Raw genomic sequence first — 21848 nt, forward strand, 5'->3', positions numbered from 1 at the left:
TTCTCTCATTTAGAAAAATTTAAAAATTGAGGTAGTGAGAAAGTTATTTGTCCAAGGCCAGAACCAGCGAATTTTGGAGCTGAAATTAGAATCTAGGTACTCTGGCCATAATTTCAGGGTTTTTTGTTTTGTTTTGTTTTGTTTTAATTACAGAAGGAATATGTTCTCACTCTAGCAAATCAAACAGAGATGTACAAAGAAAGCCACATGCAGGGTGCCTGGGTGGCTTAATTGGTTGAGCATCTGACTTCTTGATTTCAGCTTGGGTCCTGAAATCAAGCCTCCATGCTGAGCATGGAGCCTGCTTAAGATTCTCTCTTGCCCTCTCCCTCTGCTCCTCCCCATCCCCCACTCATGCTCTTTCTTTCTCTAAAATGATAATAATAACAATATAAATTTTTTAAAAAGAAGAAAAAAAAAAGAAAGCTATACACAGCACTCCAATCTCATCTTCCTTGGGTAAAAAAACTGTTCTAGTTAGAGTAGATTTGCCTGCAAGTGACAGCAAATCCAAAATAAGAGTGGCTTATAGAAGTCTATTTGCCCCTGTATAAAAGCCCAGAGGTATGCGGTCCAGGGTTGTTCAGGGTCCTAGGCTCCTTCCAGCTCACTCTCATCCATCCCAAGGGCAGGACCCTGATCTTCAGGGCACATGGCAGCTGTTTTTGAAGGAATGATCCCTGAAACTCTCACACAGAGATATTTCCACTTACATCTCATTGCCTGAACTTTGTCACATGGCCATGCATAGCTGCACATATAACAGGCCAGGCCAGGAAATAGAGTTTTTATTCCGAGAGGCTACATGCCCAACTAAAAATTATTACATTATTACATTATTAACTCTAGTTACCATGCTGTACACCACTTCCCTAGAACTTATTTTATAATGAAAAGTTTATGCTCTTGACCTCCTTAAGCCTTTTTGTCCACCCCCAACTTCTACCTCTGGCTACCACCAGGCTGTTCTCTGAATCTATGAGCTTGGATTGTTTGTTTTTTAGATTCTACATATAAGTGACATCCATGTTGTCACAAATGGCAAGATTTAATTCTTTTCTATGGCAGACTAATATTCCATTACACACACATCTTCTTTATCCATTCATCCATCAATGGGGACTTAGGTTGTTTTCCTGCCTTGGTTATTGGGAATAACACTGCAATGAACATGAAGGTGCATACATCTTTTCGAGTTAAGTGTTTTTGTTTTCTTTGGATAAATACCCAGAATGAATTGCTAGATGATATTGTAGTTCTCTTTTTTTTTTTCAAGATTTTATTTATTTATTTGAGGGAGAGAGAGAGCATGAGTGGAGGGGGGTGGCAGGCAGAGGGAGAAGCAGGCTCTCCGCTGAGTAGGAAACCCTCGTGGGGCTGTATCCCAGGACCCTGAGATCATGACCGGAGCTGAAGGCAGACGCTTAACCAACTGAGCCACCCGGGTGCCCCTGTAGTTCTATTTTTAATTTTTTGAGGAAGCTCCACAGTGGCTGTACCAATTTACATTCCCACCAGCAGTGCAAGTGCACGAGGAGGTTCCCTTTCCTCTACATGCTCACTAGCACTTGTTATCTCTTGTCTTCTTGATGATGGTCATTCTACCAGGTGCGAAGTGATATTTTTTGTGGTTTTGATTTGCATTTCTCTGATGATCTGTGATGTTGAGCATCTTTTCATATACCTGGTGGCCATCTGTATATCTTCTTTGGAAAATGTCTATTCTCAGATCCCCTGCGCATTCTTTAATTAGAATGTGTGGGTTTTTTGCTATTGAGTTGTATGAGTTCTTTATATATTTTGAATATTAACACTTTGTCAGGTATATGATTTGCAAGTATTTTCTCCCATCCGATAGGCTGCCTTTTTTCATTTTGTTGAAGATTTCCTTTGTTGTGCAGAAGCTTTAGTCTTCTGTATTCCCACTTGTTTATTTTTGCTTTTCTTGCCTTTGCTTTTGGAATCAGATCCAAAAAGTTATCACCAAGATTGATGTTAAGGAGTTTACCATTTATGTTTTCTTCTGGGAGTTTTACAGTTTCAGTTTGGCTAAATATCTGTAAGTCCTTGTTATGTATTCTTCCAAGTTGTTATGTCTTCTTGTACTATACACATTACTCTGCAACTTGCCTTTTTCATTTAACATATCTATGAGATATCAGCGTCCTTAGTTGAAAGAAACACAGACTAACTGGGCAATTCAGAAGAAAAGTAGCTTATTAAAAGCCATTGTGTAGCTCATACGTTTTCTGGGAAAGTTGAAGGATTAGACTTGAAGTTACTGGATTTTAAATTATTCCTGATCATCCTGCAAAATTGGTCCCCAGAACTGCCACCGTCACTGGGCACACCACTGCGGCTTGCATGTGTGACTTGCCGGTGCGCTCCCGGCTGGCTCCACGCACACGTGGGCTGTGCAGTTGCCCACGACCCTGCACTTACAAAGGCCGTGCTCTTGGCTTCATACTCTGCTGTTTCCATCTTGAAATTCCCAATACTTTTTGAACGAGGGGCCCCGCATTTTCATTTTGCCCTGGGCCCTACAAGTCGGGTGGTCAGTCCTGGGTGCTGGAATTAGAGCCACTGTCGCTATAACTCTAGAAACTGGATGAAGTTGTTCCTGTCGCCATTGACCCTCAACCAAGAATCATTCACCGTCCTCCCTGCCGCTCTCCCTCACCTGTTCCCAGTTCAAGATGTGGGACCACAGCATCTAGACTGCAGATTTTCCAGCTGCAATGGGAGCTAGAAAAATGAATAATATTTTTTGGTGGGAGGAAGCTGTAACTTCTAAGGCGGAAGTGGGGGGTATTCCCCCAAATATAGGAATATAGGTTCAGAGGCTCAAGAGCCAAATGGAATCACAGATGCTCAATAGGATAGAACCATAAGTATATATAGATTTGTCTCATTCTTTTACATAACTGTCTACTGCTCTATCATGGAGACATACTGTAACTTAGTCATTGCCCTGTTGATAGGCATTCACGATATTTCCACTTTTTTGCTACTACAGTGTTGTAACAGACATCTTTATACATTTGGCCTTCTGTACTTAGGATTTTATTTCCGGAAGCTAGATTCTTAAGAGCGGAGTAGCTGGACAAAAGTGAGTATGTATGTCTAGGTTTAGTATTTACTGCCAGATTACTTTTTTAAAAACAGAGTAACTTATAGTCCCACCAGCAACATACAAAAGTGCCTTTTTCTTCCATCCTTTCAGTTTCTGAAAATTATCACTCTCTTGTTTTTATCAGCCTGATGAGTGAAAAATGATATCTCAGTATTCTTTTCATTTCTGGTCTCTTGACTACTAGCACCTTTTCACGTGTTTATTAGCTACATGGAATTCCTTTTTTTATAGACTACCTAGTCATATCCTTTCCTCATTTTTTTGTTTTCTTCCTTTTTCTTATCAATTTATAAGTATCCTTTGTGTATTAGAGATCCTCTTTATCAGTCACACATGTTAGATTATTTCTCAGAGCACGTTTCTAGGTTTTTTTCCCCTATGGTATGCTATCTTTTGTCTTAATTTTTTTAAAAGGTAGTTAAATATGTCTTTTCCTTTATGACTTCTTGTTTTATTATTCTTGCTTAAGAAAGTTTCATCATACATTTCTGTGCCGATTGTTACAATAAGCATATATGTCTTTTGTAAAAAAAAAAATACTTTTGTAAAAAGAAAAAAAAATTTAAAGACCGCAAAAGAGTATGCTGGAGACCTGTATTCTTAGGTCCAAATCTATTACCAACTAGTTATAACCTCGGCCGAGTCACCAAGCCTCTGAGTATCTCCTTGTCTTAGTTTTACAAATGGGGGATAATAGCACCCGCCCTGCTGACTTCACAGAGTCCCCATAAAGATAAAATCAGATTTTAAAAAAGGAAAGGTTTGAAAAGTATAAATATGGGTTATAAAAATATAAGGTATTGGGGCGCCTGATTGGCTCAGTCTGTGGAGTGTGCAACTCTTGATCTCAGGGTCATGAATTCGAGCCCCATGTGGTTGGTAGAGATTACTTAAATAAAACTTAAAAAAATAAAAATATAAGCTTTTAATGGGGCGCCTGGGTGGCTCAGTTGTTAAGCATCTGCCTTCGGCTCAGGTCACGAACCCAGTATCCTGGGATCGAGCCCCACGTCGTCAGGGTCCCTGCTCAGCAGGAAGCCTGCTTCTCCCTCTCCAGCTGCCCCCCTGCTTGTGTTCCCTCTCTCGCTGCCTCTCTTGTGAAGGAAATAATAAAATCTTTTTTAAAAAATAAGATATTATTATTATCATGTGTTTTCCCTCTTTACTTGAAAGGAAATGTGATGAGTAAAAAGACCACTAGATTAGGAAGTCATGTTCCATCTTATGCCAACTACTAAGCGGTGCGCTTCTGAGCAGCTCAGTTAGCTTCTGCGAGATTCACTTTCCTCATCCTTAAAATAAAAGAGTTGGTCTCCAACTTTCCTTTCAGCTTTAAGCATCTGAAAATACTACAGCAAAATCTCTAACAAGGAAGTTATGTGAATTTTTTTGTATTAGTATATGCTTAGGATTAAGTGTTCAACGATGTATCTAAAAGATACGTAAATGGAGAATGGGTTGGCAGAGGCCAACTGTGCATGCACGGACACTCATTCGGAGTCATCTGCCGTAGTTTGCGGGAGGGATGGTGGTGGATTGAAACACGAGGAGAGCAAAGGAAACAAGTGAATTAGGCTTAAAAGTCTCACCTGATCATTTGGTCCGCCTTGAGGTGTTAAGTCACAGCAAGCACTGATAGATACAGGTACAAAAGTTTTAGAGCAAAACCAAAATTAATCTATTTCCCATCCTGATCCAAATGTGTTCTCCAATTTTCTTTCTCAATACCAAGGCTCGTTCTAGTGCAGTCTAATATTTTGACCTATGTAGCGGCTCACGATTTACTCTTTATACTCAAATATGCGGGATGGGGGGAGGTAGCATATTTTATAACTGATCTAACTTTGTTCCTAAGCCTCTGTCCCACAAGATGGGGAGAAATAGGGGAAATTTTAACTGCCCAATTTAAGATTTCTCAGTTTCTTCTTGTTTTGCATAGTAGTGGTGACTGTCTCCAAAGAGACCACATCAGTATCTCCCATCCCATAAGTTCTTTTGCAATGTGACCCAAGCATCTACCCTTCAAGAGCTGGAGTCTGTTTCCTTTCCTTTTGAATTGGAGTTGGCCCTGTGACTTGTTTCGACCTATAGAATGGGATGGAAGCACTAATATGTAGCTTCTGGGGTACAAGCCTTAACAGATCTGTGGCTTCTGTCTGCCTTGGTTGGAACGTTTCTTCTTGGAAGTCAGTTGCCTGTAAGAAGTCCAGTCACCTAGCCAGAGACAGAGGCCATCGTGGAGAGAAGCCTAAAGCTATCTTGAATGTTCCAGCTCAAGCCAAGCTCCCATCAGAACAGCCCAGCTGAGCCCCAGCCAATCCAAAGAACCATGAGAAATAGTAAATTATTTTAAACCACTAAACTTTGAAGTGGTTATATAGAAATAGATAACCAAAACATAGTGTTTTGGGGTTAACTCAGTCCCTCTAGGTAAATGTTTGGTCTCTCATCACTCCTCTTAATTTTTCATGAAGGTTGTAGCATGATACTCCATACCACCTGCCCTTTTTTTTTCCTCTGAAAGATTTTATTTATTCATTTGAGAGAGAGAGAGAGCACGAGTTGGGGGGAGGGGCACAGAGAGGGAGAAGCAACTCCCTGCTGAGCAGGGAGCCCAATGTGGGGCATGATTCCAGGATCCTGGGGGTCACGACCTGAGCCAGAGGCAGATGCCTAACTGACTGAGCCCCCCAGGCACCCCACCACATGGTCTTCTTAAATGCGATGTTGACACTCCTCCCATTGAGGGGTGGAGTCTGTATTCTCTCCTCTTGTATTTGGATGGGCCTCTGACAAAGGTGTAAGTGATACAGAGTTTTAAAAAAAAGATGATCTCCTCTGCTTGATGCTCTTGGGATGCTCTCTCTTGGAATCCAGCCACCCTGATGTGAGGAAGCAGACCCTATGGAGAGGCACGTGTAAGTGTTCCTACTGGAACGCAGCCAACAGCCAGCATAACCTCCAAGCATGTGAATGAGTGACTCCAGGTAATGCTAGCACCAGCCTGTTGAGCTGAAAGACAGAGCCTAGTGGTGACTTAAGTCCCAGAGATTTTGGAACAGAAACTGTCCCCCTTCAACTCTTTCCGTTTTTTTTTTGTTTTGTTTTGTTTTTAATTTGACAGAGAGAGAGCACAAGTAGGCAGAGAGGGAGAAGCAGACTCCCCGATGAGCAGGGAGCCCGATGCGGGGCTCAATCCCAGGACTCTGCGATTATGACCTGAGCCGAAGGCAGACGCTTAACCAACTGAGCCACCCAGGCGCCCCTGCTCTTTCCCAATTCTTGACCCTGGAGTGGTTTGTTACACAGCAGTAATCAGAACACTCTGTCAAGGTGGCGTCTAGGTGAATGAAGAACTATCATGGTAGTAGAGAAATGCAGGCAACCTCAGCTCCCTGTGGCTGGCCTCTGGGACCTTACTGCTCTTGGCTGTGTTGGCCTTGTCCCTGGGGACCTTCTGCTGAGTTACAGCTGTTCTGCTGGGCCTTTTGGAGTCTCATCCTGACATTAACTAATTCACCCATTTTCCTCTAGTTGCAAAGTCCCTGTCCAATGGGCTGCTCTGTCTCATTCCCTTATTTACAAAAGACGTTTGCTCTTATCTAGGTGTCTTCCCGTGGAAGGAGATGGGAGTCCAGTCTTCCAAATCCATTCTTCTCTTCATCCCCCCAGAACTCCCACTGTGGCTGGATTAGCTGGATACCTGGGTGTTTTTTAATCCATTTCCTCAGGAGCAGGAGGACCTGAGTCCTTCCAGCATCGGCCCCACCGCAGGGTTTCACGGGAATATCTGGGCATGTCCTGCGATGGGTGTGGGAAGGAGCAGCAGCAAGCATTGCTGGCACCCCGACCTCAGTCTCCTGCAGGTTTCCCCGCCGCCTCACCTTGTAGTCAGAAGGGGCAAGCCACCTCTTCCAGCACAGGGCAGGGGCTCACATTCATTCCCTTGTCTGACTTGGACCTCACAGCTGCCCTCTCCAGGGACTCCAAGATAAAGTGCATTATTTGTAGGGCTGATCTCTCCTGATGCTCCAATTTAAAAAGAACTTTGTGGGGGCGTCTGGGTGGCTCAGTTGGTTAATCGACTGCCTTCGGCTCAGGTCATGATCCTGGAGTCCCGGGATCGAGTCCCGCAAGCAAGGAGCCCGCCTCTCCCTCTGACCCTCCCCCCTCTCATCTCTCTTTCTCTCATTCTCTCTCTCAAATAAATAATAGAAAATCTTTAAAAAATAAAAAATAAGGGATTTGTGGACAATCAGTATAAATGACCTGAGTTTGGATCTTGCCCATGCATCGCTAGAATGGACCTCCTGCATGTCCCTTTACAACTTTATTATTTCTTCATCTGTTGCATTTTGATGGTGATTATCTCCTAAGATTGTTAAAATGATTAAATGACTTTGTAAATCACTTAGTCTGATACAAGGTAAATGTAAAACAAAAATTAGTCATTATGATTAAAAAATGTGTATTAGCAAATTCAAGACTCCGCAGGGAACTGGGGCACTCTCCTAAACTAGACTTTCCCCCGTTGTTACGTCCATAGAATCCTTTTAAATAGCACACCTGTAACTGGGATCAGAGCGGTTTAGGGTGGAAACGGAGGAGCCGAGAGAACCGGACCGGGCGGAACACGGCCACGCATGAGTGCCGGGTGTCCAGGTCTGCGGACCGCCACTCCCCTCGGGACGAGCCGGGTCTTTCCCAGCGTCTGGGCCTGAGCCACGGACGCCTGGAAGAGGCAGCGGGGCTGAGGATTGGGACCTGCCCCTTCTCCCCATCCCAGCCGCGACACCCGGCTCTGCTCTGCTTCCCTTCCGCGGCGAGTTGCCCGTTCCGCGTCATCCTCCTCTCACTGCCGGGAACCGACACCAGCCCTTCCCCACCTTCCGGTCTTGATTCAGCCTCACTGACGGGAAGCCTACCGACCCGCTGGGGCGGGCATCCGAGTGGGAGCGGGGGTGTCCGCGGGCGACAGGCGGGCGGGGCATGGGCGTGACCGGGGGCGTCCGCCGGTGGGAGGCGGGGTCGGATGTGACCGGGGGCGGGGGAGCGGGGACTTCCGCCGACGGGAGGCGGGGCCGGACGTGACAAGGGGCGAGGGAGGCGGGACATCCTCGGTGGGAGGCGGGGCCGGACGTGATAGGGGGCGGGGAAACAGGGACGTCCGAGGGCGGGGACGTCCCCGGGCCCCAGTCGTTGGGCCATCTCGAATTTCCGGGGAGCCCTGGGCTCACCTCTCTAGGGGCATCTCTGCTCGGATTTGGATTTTCCGGGATGTTTGGTTAGGCTGGCGAGGTTGGCTGATGTGCAGGGGCGATGTCCCAGGGACGACTCTCTTCCGTGTCCCTCGGTGTGATTCGCGCGCCAAAGGGGTCAGGGATTAGGCGTGACTTGGAAGGCCCCGGGAGTAGGAAGGCGAAATCACCATGTGACGAATCAATTTTGGGGAAATGAGCGTTAACGTGTCCCTTTTTATCTTTGTAATGAAAATTTACTCATAATCTCGCCTTTACCTGACTAGGCTGCTCATTTTCCATGATACCTCATGTCTTTTTAACCATACTTGACGTTTATATTGCACTGACCTTTTATCTCTTTTTATTTTAAAAACATTTGACATTTTTTGGTAGATAATATGTGAACGTAATAAAAACAATCCAACCATTAACATATATGCAAGGAAAAGTAAGTCTCCTTTCTGGCTCTGCCCTCAGTTTCCCATTCTCTCAGAAGCAACCACAGCTACGTTTCTTGTAGGTACTTCATGGATAATTTATACATGTGGCTACTTATATGTGCATATGATATGATTTGAAGTAGGGTTTGAGAGCCAACGGCCAAGAAAGAATTCTTGAGACAGTTTTGGTGCAAAAATGTGGTTTTATTACAGCACAGGGGCAGGACTCTTGGACAGAAAGAGCTATGCTGGGATTGCGAGGAGCAATTGATTTTATATTTTGGAGTTGGGGGAGGTAAAGACAAAGGGAAATTTCCAAAAGGATTTTTCATATGTTAAAGAAAACTCAGGATCCTGGAGGGCGGCTATTGTCAAGCTAAGGTGGTTTTTCTCTGTAGCAAGGCATTAACATGAAGTTTGGGAGTTCCTGGGGGAATGTTATCCTCTGCCGGTCTCAAGTATTTGTCAATGTTATAAGGAAATGTAATTTTATCTACATTTCTTTTGCCTTTGTTCTCCACATCACATACATATATTTTCTCCACTTTTCCTTACCCAAACACCACACATTCTGCACACTGCTCTGCGCCTGAGTCTTTTTCAATTAACATAACTTGGAGCCCCTGAATGAGTCCAGAAGTGAGGCGCTATGCAGGATTCTATGGTTGGGCTTTAAGGTACTTCCAGCTTTTTGACAATTTAGGCAGAAGGCCTAACTATGGGAATTACAGATGCATTTCTGGCCTTTACCATGCACTGGCTGTTTCCAAACAAAGGGGAAAAGTTTGTCTAGTCTTCTAACTTAAGTTGGGCAGGATCTTGATGCCTGAGACTCCTCACTCAGCCAGATGGAGTCCATTTCCCCAGCAGTGTGTGAAGCTCTTGCCTGCAGTACTGAAACTAGAGGAGAATTACTGGCTTGTGTATACTCTTTGAAAGCCAAGGCTGCTTTTGCCTCAGTGGGAGATCCCTGGGGCCCCTGCAAATAGGTAGCAGTGGTGCATGTTGCCAGGTGACCTGGGGAGTCCCCGGGGCCCTGAGGCCTCCACCCAGCCAGACCTGAAGGAATTGCCAAAGATTTTTGGTTTTGTCACAAAAACGAATTCAAGGACAGACACGCAGCACAGTAGATGGGTAACAGAAGCAGGAAATTTTATTAAGGCAAAAAGTACATTCTCGAAGATAGGAGAGCAGGGAAGCTCAAGAGAGCGAGCTGCGTGCCCTGGGGGTTGGGTTTCTATCTTTTATTAACAGTTGTTAACTAGGGGGCAGAATATTTATTACTTGGGGGTGGGAAGCAAGGTTTTGCCCTTTTTCTTCCTTATTTTATCAGGGGTTTTCTGTCATGGCATCCGCCATCTTGGGCCTGTCTGATATGATCCGGCTTCTTGTGGACGGCTGCCAGGACAGGCCTCTGACCTTCCCAATAGCTGGTGAGGACTTCCTCGCTGCTGGCTGTGGGTCTCTTGTTAGAACAGAACTGCCTACGCTAACATGCAGACTACTCCTTTCAGGCCCCAAACACATGTGACCCAGCCATTTTCTTATTTCTTAGGCAAGTCTCACCGATTCTATCCTGAAACGCTTCAGAAGGCTCATCATACTTTCCTGGGACCTGGGGTGACAGCAGCCTGGGTCTTGCGTCACAGCAGAGAAGGGAGCAGGGTGAGAAGACCACCGTGCTTCCTGCAAGTTACCTTACAACTTCCATAGGAAGCCGTGGACTTGTTTACCCCCGGAAACAAAGTCTGTCTCCCGTCCCTGGGTTTCCCATTTGTGTCCGACCAAGAATCAGACTTTGGAAGATCCTGGCGGGTCTGGGTGGTACAGGCCTGCCACCCTACTAATTCTTTGTACTCTCCATAAAGCCCTGAAATCTTCTGAGCAACAGGGAAGGGCTCTTTTCAAGGTCCACAAAGCTCTGAGGAATTTGCCAACCCTTCTCTTCCCCAACTGGCCCAGCCTTCTGGCATCTACTCAGAAAGGAGCTAGTGGAATGGGTAACCAAGGAATGCTAGAGTAGTTGGTCTGGAAAAAGGGTGAGGGAGAGCCATCAATCACTTTGGGCTCCAGATAGAGACAAAAGCAGGGTCACCAGAGGAACTGTAGTTATTCCTTCCTCGCTGCTATTTGGCTGTAGTGTCTCTTTCTCAGATGCATTCTCTGCCCTGTTGTGCGACGCAGGGAAATGCATTTCCCCACGCTTCCAGCTCTCAGCAAAGCGAAAGCCAAAACTTCTAGTATGTCTTACAAGGCACTCTACTGCCCTCTAGCTCTCTCTGATCCAGTTACAGGGGCCTTTTTGCTATTTCTGGAATACAAGAGCTCCTGCCATGGGACCTTTGCACTTGCGGCCCCTCGGCCTGGAAGCTTGGTGCCCAGATATCTACAGGGCTAGTTTCCTACTTCTTTCAGATTTTAACTCAAAAATCACTTTCTCAGGGGCCCTTCTTTGGCCATGCTATCTAAAACTTCCTATACACGTCCCCCCCTACATGCACGCACACCGCCAAACATTTCATATCCTGCTGCTCTCTCTTTCCCCTTAGTATGAATCATCACGGAATACACTATATATTTTATCTTGTTATTGTCTGTCTCACCCACTAGAATGTAAACTCCACGCAGCAGGGATTTGTTTTGTCTCTCTTTTTGTCATGAGCTAATCCCCAGAGGTCAGAACAGTACCTGGCATTTAGGCTCTCTCTAAATATGTGTTTAATAGAGAATGTATGATGGCCTTGTTTCTGATAGCAGGGTGTGGTATCCTGACAGCCTGGCATCCATCATGGGCGAAAGAAAAGTAAAGTGGGCGGATGCTCACTATAAAATTATTTACAGCAGTGAGAAACAAAGGACTAAATGTGCAGACAGCAACATGAGTAGACCATGAAGTCACAGGGCCAAGTGCAAAAATAACACACGGAACAGCTGCACATTTTACAAGGATACATACACATCCAAGATACATATCAAACACATTAGCAGGGGTTGGAAGTAGGGTAGGGATAAAAGAAAAGAAATTAAGACCCCCCAAAATATTTTGTACTCACCCAGGTGGATAGAGGACAATGAATTGAGATTGACACTGTACCTGAGGTCCACCTAAAAATTATTTAATGTTGTGAGTATATATTTTGTGTTATACAAACATTTTTTAAAGATTTCTTAAAATTAAAAAAAAATTTTTTAAGTAATCTCTACTCCCAACGTGGGGCTCAAACTCACAACCTCAAGATCAAGAGTCACGTGCTCTACCAACGGAGCCAGACAGGCACCCCTGGTACAAACTTTCTAATAAAAAACTTAAAAATATATATTTATATGAGTATCCAGAACAGGCTTGAAATATGTGTTTATTTTTTTCTGAGAAATACTAAAGCAATTTTTAACAGCTATGTTAAGGCATGCTTGACAGGCAAGTGTACGTATTTAAAATATGCAAATTGTTAAGTTTTGATACATGTATTGACCTTTGAAGCCATCTTTCAACTCCAGGGCTGATTTGCCCATTAAGCAACATAGTCAGACACCTACGAAAATGCTTTACTTTATTGTAAATTTAAAAATGCTTTAATTCTTAAAAAATGCTTTTAAATTCAAAGAAAATAATGAATTTTTGTGTTGAAGAAAATATTTTTACATATTGATATTCATCCTTATACTAACACATTTGTAAAATATTTTGACATTGATATATTTTTAAAGGCTTTTAATATTTAAAAATACATTCTTGTGAAGGAAGTGGCCCACGAAGGTCAAAGTGCCTATGGTCAATGACAGTCATAACACAGCTGGCCACAATTAAGATAATGAACATATTCACCACCACCCCCTCCCTGAAAAGTTCTTTGGGCCCCTTTTTAATTCTTATCACCTGCTATTCTCCTCCCACTTCCAAAGCAACCTCTGATCTGCTTCTGTCATTACAGTTTTTATTTTCCATAATTTTCTAATTTTCTTTTTTAAGATTTTATTTATTTACTTGAGAGAGAGACAGAGAAAGAGAGCAGGGGAAGAACAGAGGGAGAAGGACAAGCAGACTCCATGCTGAGTGCAGAGCTGGACTCCTGGGCTTGATCCTAGGACCTTGAGATCATGACTAGGCTGAAATCAAGAGTCAGGCACTTAACGGACTGAGCCATCCAGGGGCCCCCATTTTCTACAATTTTATATAAATGGAATCATACAGCACTCTTTTTTGGTTGGGCTTTCACTCAGCATCATTATTTTGAGATCCATGTTGTGTGTATCAATAGTTCATTCCCTTTTTGGGGGGTGGAGGGTTGAGGAGTATTCTATTGCATGGGGATACCACAATTTTCCTTCACCTGTTAATTGTCATTTGGGTTGTTGCTAGTTTCTGGCTCTTACCCATAAAGCTGCTATGAACATTCCGGTACAAGTCTTCATACCTGCATTTGCTTTCTTTCTGCTTGGTAAATACCATGATTAGAATGGCAGAATTATATTGTAGTAGTTTAACTTTTAAAGAAACTGCAAAGTGGATTTTACATTCATACCAGGAGTGAATGCGTGTATCCATTCCTTCACATCCTTGACAGCCTGATACTGCAGGCGTTTATAATAACGTGTCGTGGTATCTCATTGTTTTTAATTTGTCTTCCTCTGATAAGTAATGTTGAACACCTTTTCCTATGATCATTCGTTCATCTATCTTCTTTGGTGACGTGTCTGTTCAAATTGTTTGCTTATTTATGGGAGGGAAGGGTTGGATTGTGAGAATAACTTTTTAATTAGAGGAAAACATCGTTCCCACCTGATTGAGAACCGAGGGCCTTAGGATTCCCCGTGGGGAGAGACTGAGAAGAGGGAGGGAGAAAGGAGATCACGCTTGTGTTGACTGAGAACTGGCTGGGTGGTGGGAGCTGAAATGGAGAAGAGAGACCAGGAAAGGCAGGTTAGGTGGGGGACCCGGCTCCTCGGTCCTGCGGGCCATCCGCGGAAAGCCAGACGGTCGCCCCGCCCTGGCTGGGTCCCCGCACGGGTTGGCAGATTCCCCGGAGGAAGCGCGCCAAGAAGTCGGCACCGGAGCAGAGACTGACCGAGAACCTGGTCCTCAGGGGTCCGGATCGGAACCGAGGGCTTCATTCGCTGAGCTGCCGGCGTGCTTTCCCTTTCCGGGGCCGGAAAAGGACACCGCAAAGGAGGCGGCGGAGGGCTGCGAAGGTGCCTAGCCACCTGCCCACCTGCCTCCTGCCCGGGGCGGCGAGGCCGTCTCCGGTGGGCTTGGCCCACTGGGGCTCAGCACCCCAGCGCGCAAAACGTACGCTTGTTTCCGCCCGGTTTCGAACCGGGGACCTTTCGCGTGTGAGGCGAACGTGATAACCACTACACTACGGAAACCGGCCGGTAGCCGCCGGCTGGAAAGCCGCCTTGCAACTGGGCGGCTGCGAGCCGCTGGCCGGACTCGTTGGCGCCCCCGCGGGGAAGTTCCGGTCCCACGCGGGCTTGCGGGGGTGCGGCGCTGCAGGGAGCCGCCGTCTGCCGCCCAGGGCTCCCAGCGCGCGAGCTGTGGGTCTCCTTTATTGCTGCCACGGACGCTGCACCTCTGCCCACGTGAGGTGCGGGAGGTCCCCCCACCCCCGCCAGTCCCCGCGAGTCCCCGCCCGGGACGCCGGCTGGGCTCCTCCAGTTCAGCTCCGTTCTGACCCTGGGCACTCGGGCCGCGTCAGATTCCACAGGGGAAGAGCTCGGTCCCACGTGGCACCCCTTCCCCCTTGCAGGCACCTGTCATAAGTGCAGGTTGTCACCTGTGCTTGGGACCAACCAGCTATAGATCAGAGGCTCCCACCTCCTCCTCCTCCGGCTTGATAAAGTGCTAGGATGACTCCCTGAACGAAGGAAAACAGGTTACCTACCAGACTGTCAGTTTGTTATAAAAGGATGCAACTCCGGAACAGCCAGACAGGAGATGCATAGCGCAGGGAAGGCGGGAAGGGGTTTCCATGGGTTCCCCAGCCTTGAAGCTGTGCAGACCCCCTACCTCAGGGATTTTGTGTGTGGAGGCGTCATCAAGGAGGCACGACCCATTATTAACTCAATCTCCAGCCTCTCTCCAGAGGAGGTGGGGGGTGTCACTGAACTTTCCAAATTTCTAATCATAATGGTTTTTCTGGTGACTAGACCCCATCCTGAAGCTATCCAGGAGCTCACCAGGAGTCACCTCATTAAATCATAACACATGCCTACCCAGGAAATTCCAAAGGATTTAGGAGCTCTGGGATAGGAACCGGGTCAAAGAAGAAATGTGAGAACAAAAGATCCTCCTAGCATCTTTCTTTCTTAGGAAATTACAAAGGTTTTAGCTCTGGCCTGGGGCCTGAGATGAAGACCAAAGTGTACATTTGTTGTTATATCACAATATCACATTACCGATGCAGGGTCTCTCAGACGCTTGGCATGTTTGGGCTGGGTGCCATTATTTTACAAGTCCTAACACTGTTTAGCCAGACAGACACTAGCATGTTCTCTTTTCGTTGGGGGAAGGGAGGAGTGGGGGCCCTCAGCAGAGACCAAAACTAAGGCTTAGAAAGTTGGAGAACCAGTGGGCAAACTGAAACGTAAAGGGCAGCAGGATAGTCACCTCAGGAAAGGCTGTCCAGGAATTGGGATCAAACCACTGAACATTAATTAAAAGCTGAAGGTGGGGCGCATTAAGTGTCTGCCTTCGGTTCAGGTCATGATCCCAGGATCCTGGGATCGAGCCCCGCATCAGGCTCCCTGCGCGGCGGAAAGCCTGCTTCTCCCTCTCCCACTGCCCCTGCTTGTGTTCTCTCTTTCGTTGTGTCTCTCTCTGTCAAATAAATAAAAATAAAATTAAAAAAAAAAGCTGAAGGTGGCAGCCAGCAGCACCCCATATGCTCAGTAGCATGTCTCCCCAGGTAAATCTTGCCACAGAGAGGTAAGGTTGTGCTTCGCGCTCAGCCCTGCTGGGCCCAGCACCCAGCGCTGTGATCCTGAGCCTGGCATCAGGACAGACGTGGCTGCTTCCAGAAGCCAGACATGGAAATCATCACCATAACTTCGGGAGCCCAGAACTTTGCTTCATCAATCCCAATGCCCTGCTCCCGTGGAAAGCCACTGCTCCTTTACCCAGAGTTGAGACCCGAGTCAAGAATTAAAGTGGACCCTTTGCTTGGACTGAGGCAGGGGGCAGCCGGAGTGGGGCGGGGGAAACTTCCATCTGCGGGCGCCTTAACCTGATGACAACAGCCTCTCAGCAACTTCTTCAGTAAGCCAGTTTCATTACTTCTCACTGAAATATATTTTAAAGGTAAGAATGCTGATCATTTACTCAAAGGTGTAAATTAAGCATGGCAGTGAGCTCCTAGTCCTTCTAGCTGTCAAGGGAGACAAAGGGCGGAGTCAAACACCCAGTTGCTAAGCTGGTCAGCACCCCAGGAGCAGGGAGGCTGTGAAGATTGAAGATGTCCATCCAGTAATTCCAAAATGCTTCCCCCACCCCACCAGGGAATCACTGATCTGTTATTAAACTTTCACTTGGAAACATACACGATATTTCAGGTATCTGCTAAATCTAGAAAGGTTCTGTCAATAGAAGCACAGTATTAGTAACCATGAAACTTTCTTTCACTTTGAAATCCTAAAAATAGTTAAAATTAGAGTTCTAGGTGGACTGGTAATTTTACCCTTTTGGCCTTTCCACCGGTGTTTAAAGTGCCCTGCGGGGCAGTCCAGAGCCATGCAAATACACGTACTGGGCTTGCAAGATCAGGAATGTCACACTTAATCCCTTTGGATTTCTTGTAAAACAGGAATGTATTTCTATATGGTAACTAACTGCTTGATTTTACTTGTAAGCTAGGAAATAAGAGGAGTTAAGCAAAAGTGATGTGGTAACAAATGAGTTAAATGGCTGGTGAATTAAATCCTAATCTCCCATGACAGATGGGAATAAATCACCACTATGCTAATGAGGAAGGAGATGGGGCTTTTCATCAAAGTCGGCTATCTCCTCGTTCTAGTTTGGGTCCAACTAGCTACAAGGCTTTGATTCCTCTTGTGCCCTAGCTCCCGGGAGATCACCAGTGTCCAGTCCCCTGCCGCAGAGAGAGACCAGTATAGGAATGCCTGAAACATTGCCAGCTTTCCACCTCTCCCCCGCCCAAGTCCACGTGCACCCTGCAGGGTTGTGGTAGGTGGTCAGAGACAGTCCCTCTTCCCACCTGGACGCAGAGGTTGCTGGGAGGTGTGAGGCTGCCATGCCCTGCGTGGGAATGGGCGAGCAGGGGTGAGGCTGGGCCTTGCAAAAGCAATAGGTCAGCAAAATCCAACTGCAGGCTCTGGAGAGATGTGTGTCCTGCTCAGCTCCTGCTGGATGAAAGGGCAGTAGGCAATTGCAATGAATCAACTGTCGACCTGTATCCTACAGGAAAAGCAAAAGAGCAATCAACTGGGTCCAGGGCCCAGCTGGACACCTGCATGGGAGGTGTAGCCTGGGGTCCCCAAGGTCTTTGGCTGCTTGATCAAGCCCCAGAACAGTGAAGATGGGTAACAAAACCAAAACTCGAACTCCAGCTGGGATGTTTGAGAAAGAAGCCGTGAATCACGCTAATACAAATGTAGACCTGGAAACTTAACTTACCATCTGGTACTAGGATCATGAGCTGTGGGGCCCAGTGGGAGATAAGAACGTGAGCCTCTTGTTCAGAAAGCAACAAGAAAAGTGCTGCTAGAGGTCGTGAAGTATAAAGCTTTTCCCCTTCTTCCGTGGCCTCCCTCCCAACTTGTTGTGGTGTTTTTTTTATTTGCTATTTAATGTCATTCTATGTAAAGAAAAATTAAAATAATTAGGATGAATTTTGCCAGTTATCATTAGATTGTGCAAGGCTCAGTTTTCATCCTCTGCTTTAGCCTGAGCTACCTGGAGTCAAGCTTCTATCCTCCCCATAGGCCCTTGGACTTTGGCTTGTATCCAAGATTGAGCAAGTGCCAATACGCAGGACACGTCCCATTTACTAGCTTATCCTGCCAATCCGTTGACCAAAGGGGAACACATTTCCTGGGAAACTGCTCTCATCATGCTCTCTGTTCACTCTCCCTCACTGCCTCAATTTCCCCTTAAAAGTTGCTGCTAAGCTCTGCTTACCCCTCCCCGTGAAAGAAACACCTTTTGCTGTTTGATGTCGAGATATTTGCAGATTTCTGAGATTGGCGCATCCTCTCTATTGCAATAGTCTTTTTGAGAAGTCTCTCCTTATCTAAGTCCGGATTTGTTTTTAGTTGACAGTGCAAATATAAAAGCATTTAACTCATAGGCAGAATCACTGAAATCACACAATCCATATTTCATAGCTCCTACGGGCACATGAATTTTTGTCCTTTCCAGAACAGTGGAAATATTGCACAGAATTAACTCAACTGTTCTTAGTTTACTTCTAAATACACACATTCTACCATTTTCTACCTTCGGCTTGCTGGGAAGGAAGGAAGGCATGAAAGGAAAAGGAATTCTGGGTTGTGCTGTCTTTGCCTTTCCCTCTGTGTCATTGTTTCCACCATAAGTGGTTGGCTAATCCTGGAAGTTACCTAAGACAGGATATGATAGAATTTCTTGGTTGTTGGTTTTTCTTAGAACACCATTGTCTTCTTTTTCCATTTGAAGCAAATTCTGCTTGGAATGGAAAGTGTGGCCTCTGGGCTGGAAGTTTATTCCGTGACAGAGGCAAAGTGCTTACTTTAGACTCACCTTAAGTCTCTGAACTCCCACTGTGTGGTGGGTCCATCCGGAATTCTGTGTTCATGGAAGGTAGCAAATACTGTATACAAATGGGCAACAAGGAAGGTGAACAAGAATATTGCTCGCATCTTCTCTGCTCATACGGAGGCTCCATTGTTCCATTGGACTCCAGTTACAAAACACACCTTCAAAAATTATTTACAATTTCAAGGACGTTTTTCAGACATCCCCTCAAATTTGTAATGTATGTTTGAATCAGTCCCAAGATCTTTTGTCAGAAGTTGCTGCTGCCCAAAACCAATCAGTACCTCTTCCCTGGTGGTCTAGTGGTTAGGATTCGGCGCTTTCACCGCCGCGGCCCGGGTTCGATTCCCGGTCAGGGAAGTCTGTTTTCTTTTTCATCACCATCGGGGTTCGACTGTTGCTCCGAGCAACTCCGTTTTCACCGAGGCCGTTTCCGCGCATCCCACGGGTCATCTGGTCCTGAGGTATATCAGTATGGAGGGAACAAGGTATGTGTGAAGAATGAGACATTCCGCTGTGCGAATTCAAACTCGCCTCTGCCTCCCTCTATTGGAAATTACGAGTTTATTTTTGTCCCTATGAGAAAATTTCTACATGAAACAAGTGAGTTATATCAAATGACTCTTACATCTGTTAAGGTTGCTTGGCATAGGCACGGTGTCAATAATGGATGTAATGTTTCCCCCATTCATTGAAACCCTGTTATATTCCAGAGGTGTAGACAGCTCAGGTAATTTTACCAGATCCTCAGCCGTTTGGTCTTTTGTAAAAACAAGAATGTTATTTCTATATGGTAATTAGTTCACTTTACCTGTAAGACAGGAATTATCACAAATAGATGAGGACTGATCCTATTAAAATAGCAAATTATCTGACACCAGTCTTTGGCTCCCCAGTGACTTCATCCTGAGGTTCTCAAAACTGATTTCAGGATCACCTGGGAAAAGTTTGAGAGGCCTGCAGGCTGCGCGCTGCACCGTCTTCATCTGAGAATCCCCGAACTTGGCCTTGGCTGGCAGCAGTCGGCAACCACGCAGGCACTTGCCGGCCTGGGAGACTGAGCGCCACGCGCCTTGACTATATAGCCAGGCGGCAGGAATCGCAGCAACTACAGAGTATTGGTGGTGGTCAGAAGGGGAAAGAAAAACGGAAAACTTGCTTCCCTGACCAGGAATCGAACCCGGGGCGTAGCGGTGAAAGCGCCAAATCCTAACCACTAGACCACCAGGGAGGCTCATGGGGAGTCTAGGGGCAGCATCTCCCAGAGGAGTAAGATCTTAAGAATGATGCAGGACCTGTTAGAGACCTTTAGAAATGTCTGGAGAATGTCGTGAAGTGGGTGTGTGGCGCTGGATACAGTGACTGCCACTTGGGTCAGGGGGTGGAAGGAGACTTCAATGGCAGAAAAGTTGCAACAAATGTCACAGGTCAAGCCAAGGAAGCGGACAATTTTTCCTACATTTTGTCACTGCCTCCCACCGACCTCAAGCGTGTCTCATATTTCTTTCTTTTTTGTCCCCCTCATTCCTAAAATTTTTGTGCCTCTCCCACTTCTGTAGTTTCCCCATGGTTGACGGAGGAAGACATGTCCCTCTTGCTCCCTCCCCTCCCACAAAAGGATCTTATTCCTCATCTCCGCCCACTAGGGTCCTCTGCGATGCAGAGGGAGGCATACTCAGGGCCAATGGGACAGGCCCACCTGGAGATGCACTCCTCTTCTAGGCCCCGCTCTGTCGTTTCGGACCTGGAATGACCTGCACAGATGCCTGAAGTTTGGTTAGGGCTCTCTGCCCATCAGTGTGGCGGAGGTGGATTAGGCCTCCAATGTGTGCAGGTGAGGAGGTGGCCAAAGGAAGGCTGTGTGCAGGGGTTTGAGCAGCTCCTGGTAGTGGGAGGTGAGGTGCCCACACACCTGCACTAGACCCCTCTCCGTGCAGGAAGGAGCTAGAATTGAGAGGAGAGGGTCCTCCCTAAGCCACTGTCCTCAGGCACAGAGCCTCTGAGGAGTCCCACAATTCTAAATGCAAATCTGGCCTCATAGGTCCTTAAGAAGTTCTTTTGGTCAAGGTAGGTGGAAAGATCTTACTGTATTTTACTGTTTATTAGCTTAATTGATAAATTTAAAATATTTAGACATATGGTATGTGGCCCTCCATTTGTGCTATTCCCCACAGCTACAAATACTAGGCACAGCTACTTCTCTGAGCTTCCAGGCCCACTCCTGTATAGAGCTGTCAGCTCCTCACCCCACCACTTGGATCTAAGGTCATGCTCTCCCAAACTGACTCATCTTTCTCCATTTCCATTCCCCCGCCCAGGAACCTTTCCCCAGGCCCCACCCCTGGTGAATCACAGCACCCTTGGAAATAAACTCGGAACCTTTGCTACCCACCACATCCATTACGCATACAGTCCTTTCTGTTTGGACCTCTGTGGCTCTCCCTCTAGGAAGGACACTGCCAAGTTCTTTGGGGAGCGTTTTCACCTCAGCAGCTCAAGCAGCTCCCATGTGGTTTGAAGGCAGTGGGCTATAACAGGTATGCATTTTCCCCTTCAAATTGCATTCAGTAGCATGTTTCCAGTTAAAAAAAGAAAATATAAAACTTTCTGTTTCCTGTCATTTGAGGAGCCTTCAGATTTTCTGCTAGGAGTTAATGAGAGGAGGGAGAAGAAGGGACATGCATGGAAGATGTATTAGAGTTCTCCAGAGAAATGGAACCGATAGGAGATCTACATCTATAACTCTAGCTGTCTCTAAGGGTCACGTGGTTATGGAGTCCCAAGACCGGCAGAGTGAGTTGGCAGCCTGGAGACCCAGGAGAGGTGATGGTTTAGTTCCAGTTGGAGTCTGAAGGCCTGAGAACCAGGGGAGCTGCTGGTGCAGTTCAAGTCCAAAGACCAAGGCCAGCAGGCTTGAGACTCCAGAAAAGTGGATGGTCCAGTCCAAGCCCGAAAGCAGGAAAAACCCGATGTCCTAGTTCAAAGGCAGTCAAGCAGGAGGAGTTCTCTCTCAGTAGAGGGAGGGCATGCAGTATTTTTTTTTTTTTTTTTGTGGAAGGGAACTTGTATCTTTCTTTCTTTCTTTCTTTCTTTTTCTTTCTTTCTTTTCTTTCTTTCTTTCTTTCTTTCTTTCTTTCTTTCTTTCTTTCTTTCTTTCTTTCTTTCTTTCTTTTCTTTTTTTATTTGTTTGACAGAAAGAGACACAACGAGAGAGGGAACACAAGCAGGGGGAGTGGGAGAGGGAGAAACAGCTTTCCACAGAGCAGGGAGCCCAATGCAGCTCGATC

General features: G+C 46.2%; 3 non-coding genes across 3 annotated transcripts; 1 reads left to right on the plus strand and 2 right to left on the minus strand.

Moving 5' to 3' along the window:
• Positions 1–14107: 14107 nt before the first annotated feature.
• Positions 14108–14180, minus strand: TRNAV-CAC (transfer RNA valine (anticodon CAC)). The gene has a single exon. It is a non-coding gene; the product is annotated as a tRNA-Val (tRNA).
• Positions 14181–18849: 4669 nt separating this feature from the next.
• TRNAE-UUC (transfer RNA glutamic acid (anticodon UUC)) lies at positions 18850–18921 on the plus strand. Its single transcript has one exon. It is a non-coding gene; the product is annotated as a tRNA-Glu (tRNA).
• A 799-nt stretch (positions 18922–19720) lies between these two features.
• On the minus strand, positions 19721–19792 carry TRNAE-UUC (transfer RNA glutamic acid (anticodon UUC)). The gene has a single exon. It is a non-coding gene; the product is annotated as a tRNA-Glu (tRNA).
• Between the last annotated feature and the right edge of the window lie 2056 nt (positions 19793–21848).

This window comes from Eumetopias jubatus, unplaced genomic scaffold, assembly GCF_037043125.1.
Source record: "Eumetopias jubatus isolate StellerSeaLion01/CBP00866 unplaced genomic scaffold, mEumJub1_p1.0 scaffold_12, whole genome shotgun sequence".
In the NCBI taxonomy this organism is placed as follows: domain Eukaryota; kingdom Metazoa; phylum Chordata; class Mammalia; order Carnivora; family Otariidae; genus Eumetopias; species Eumetopias jubatus.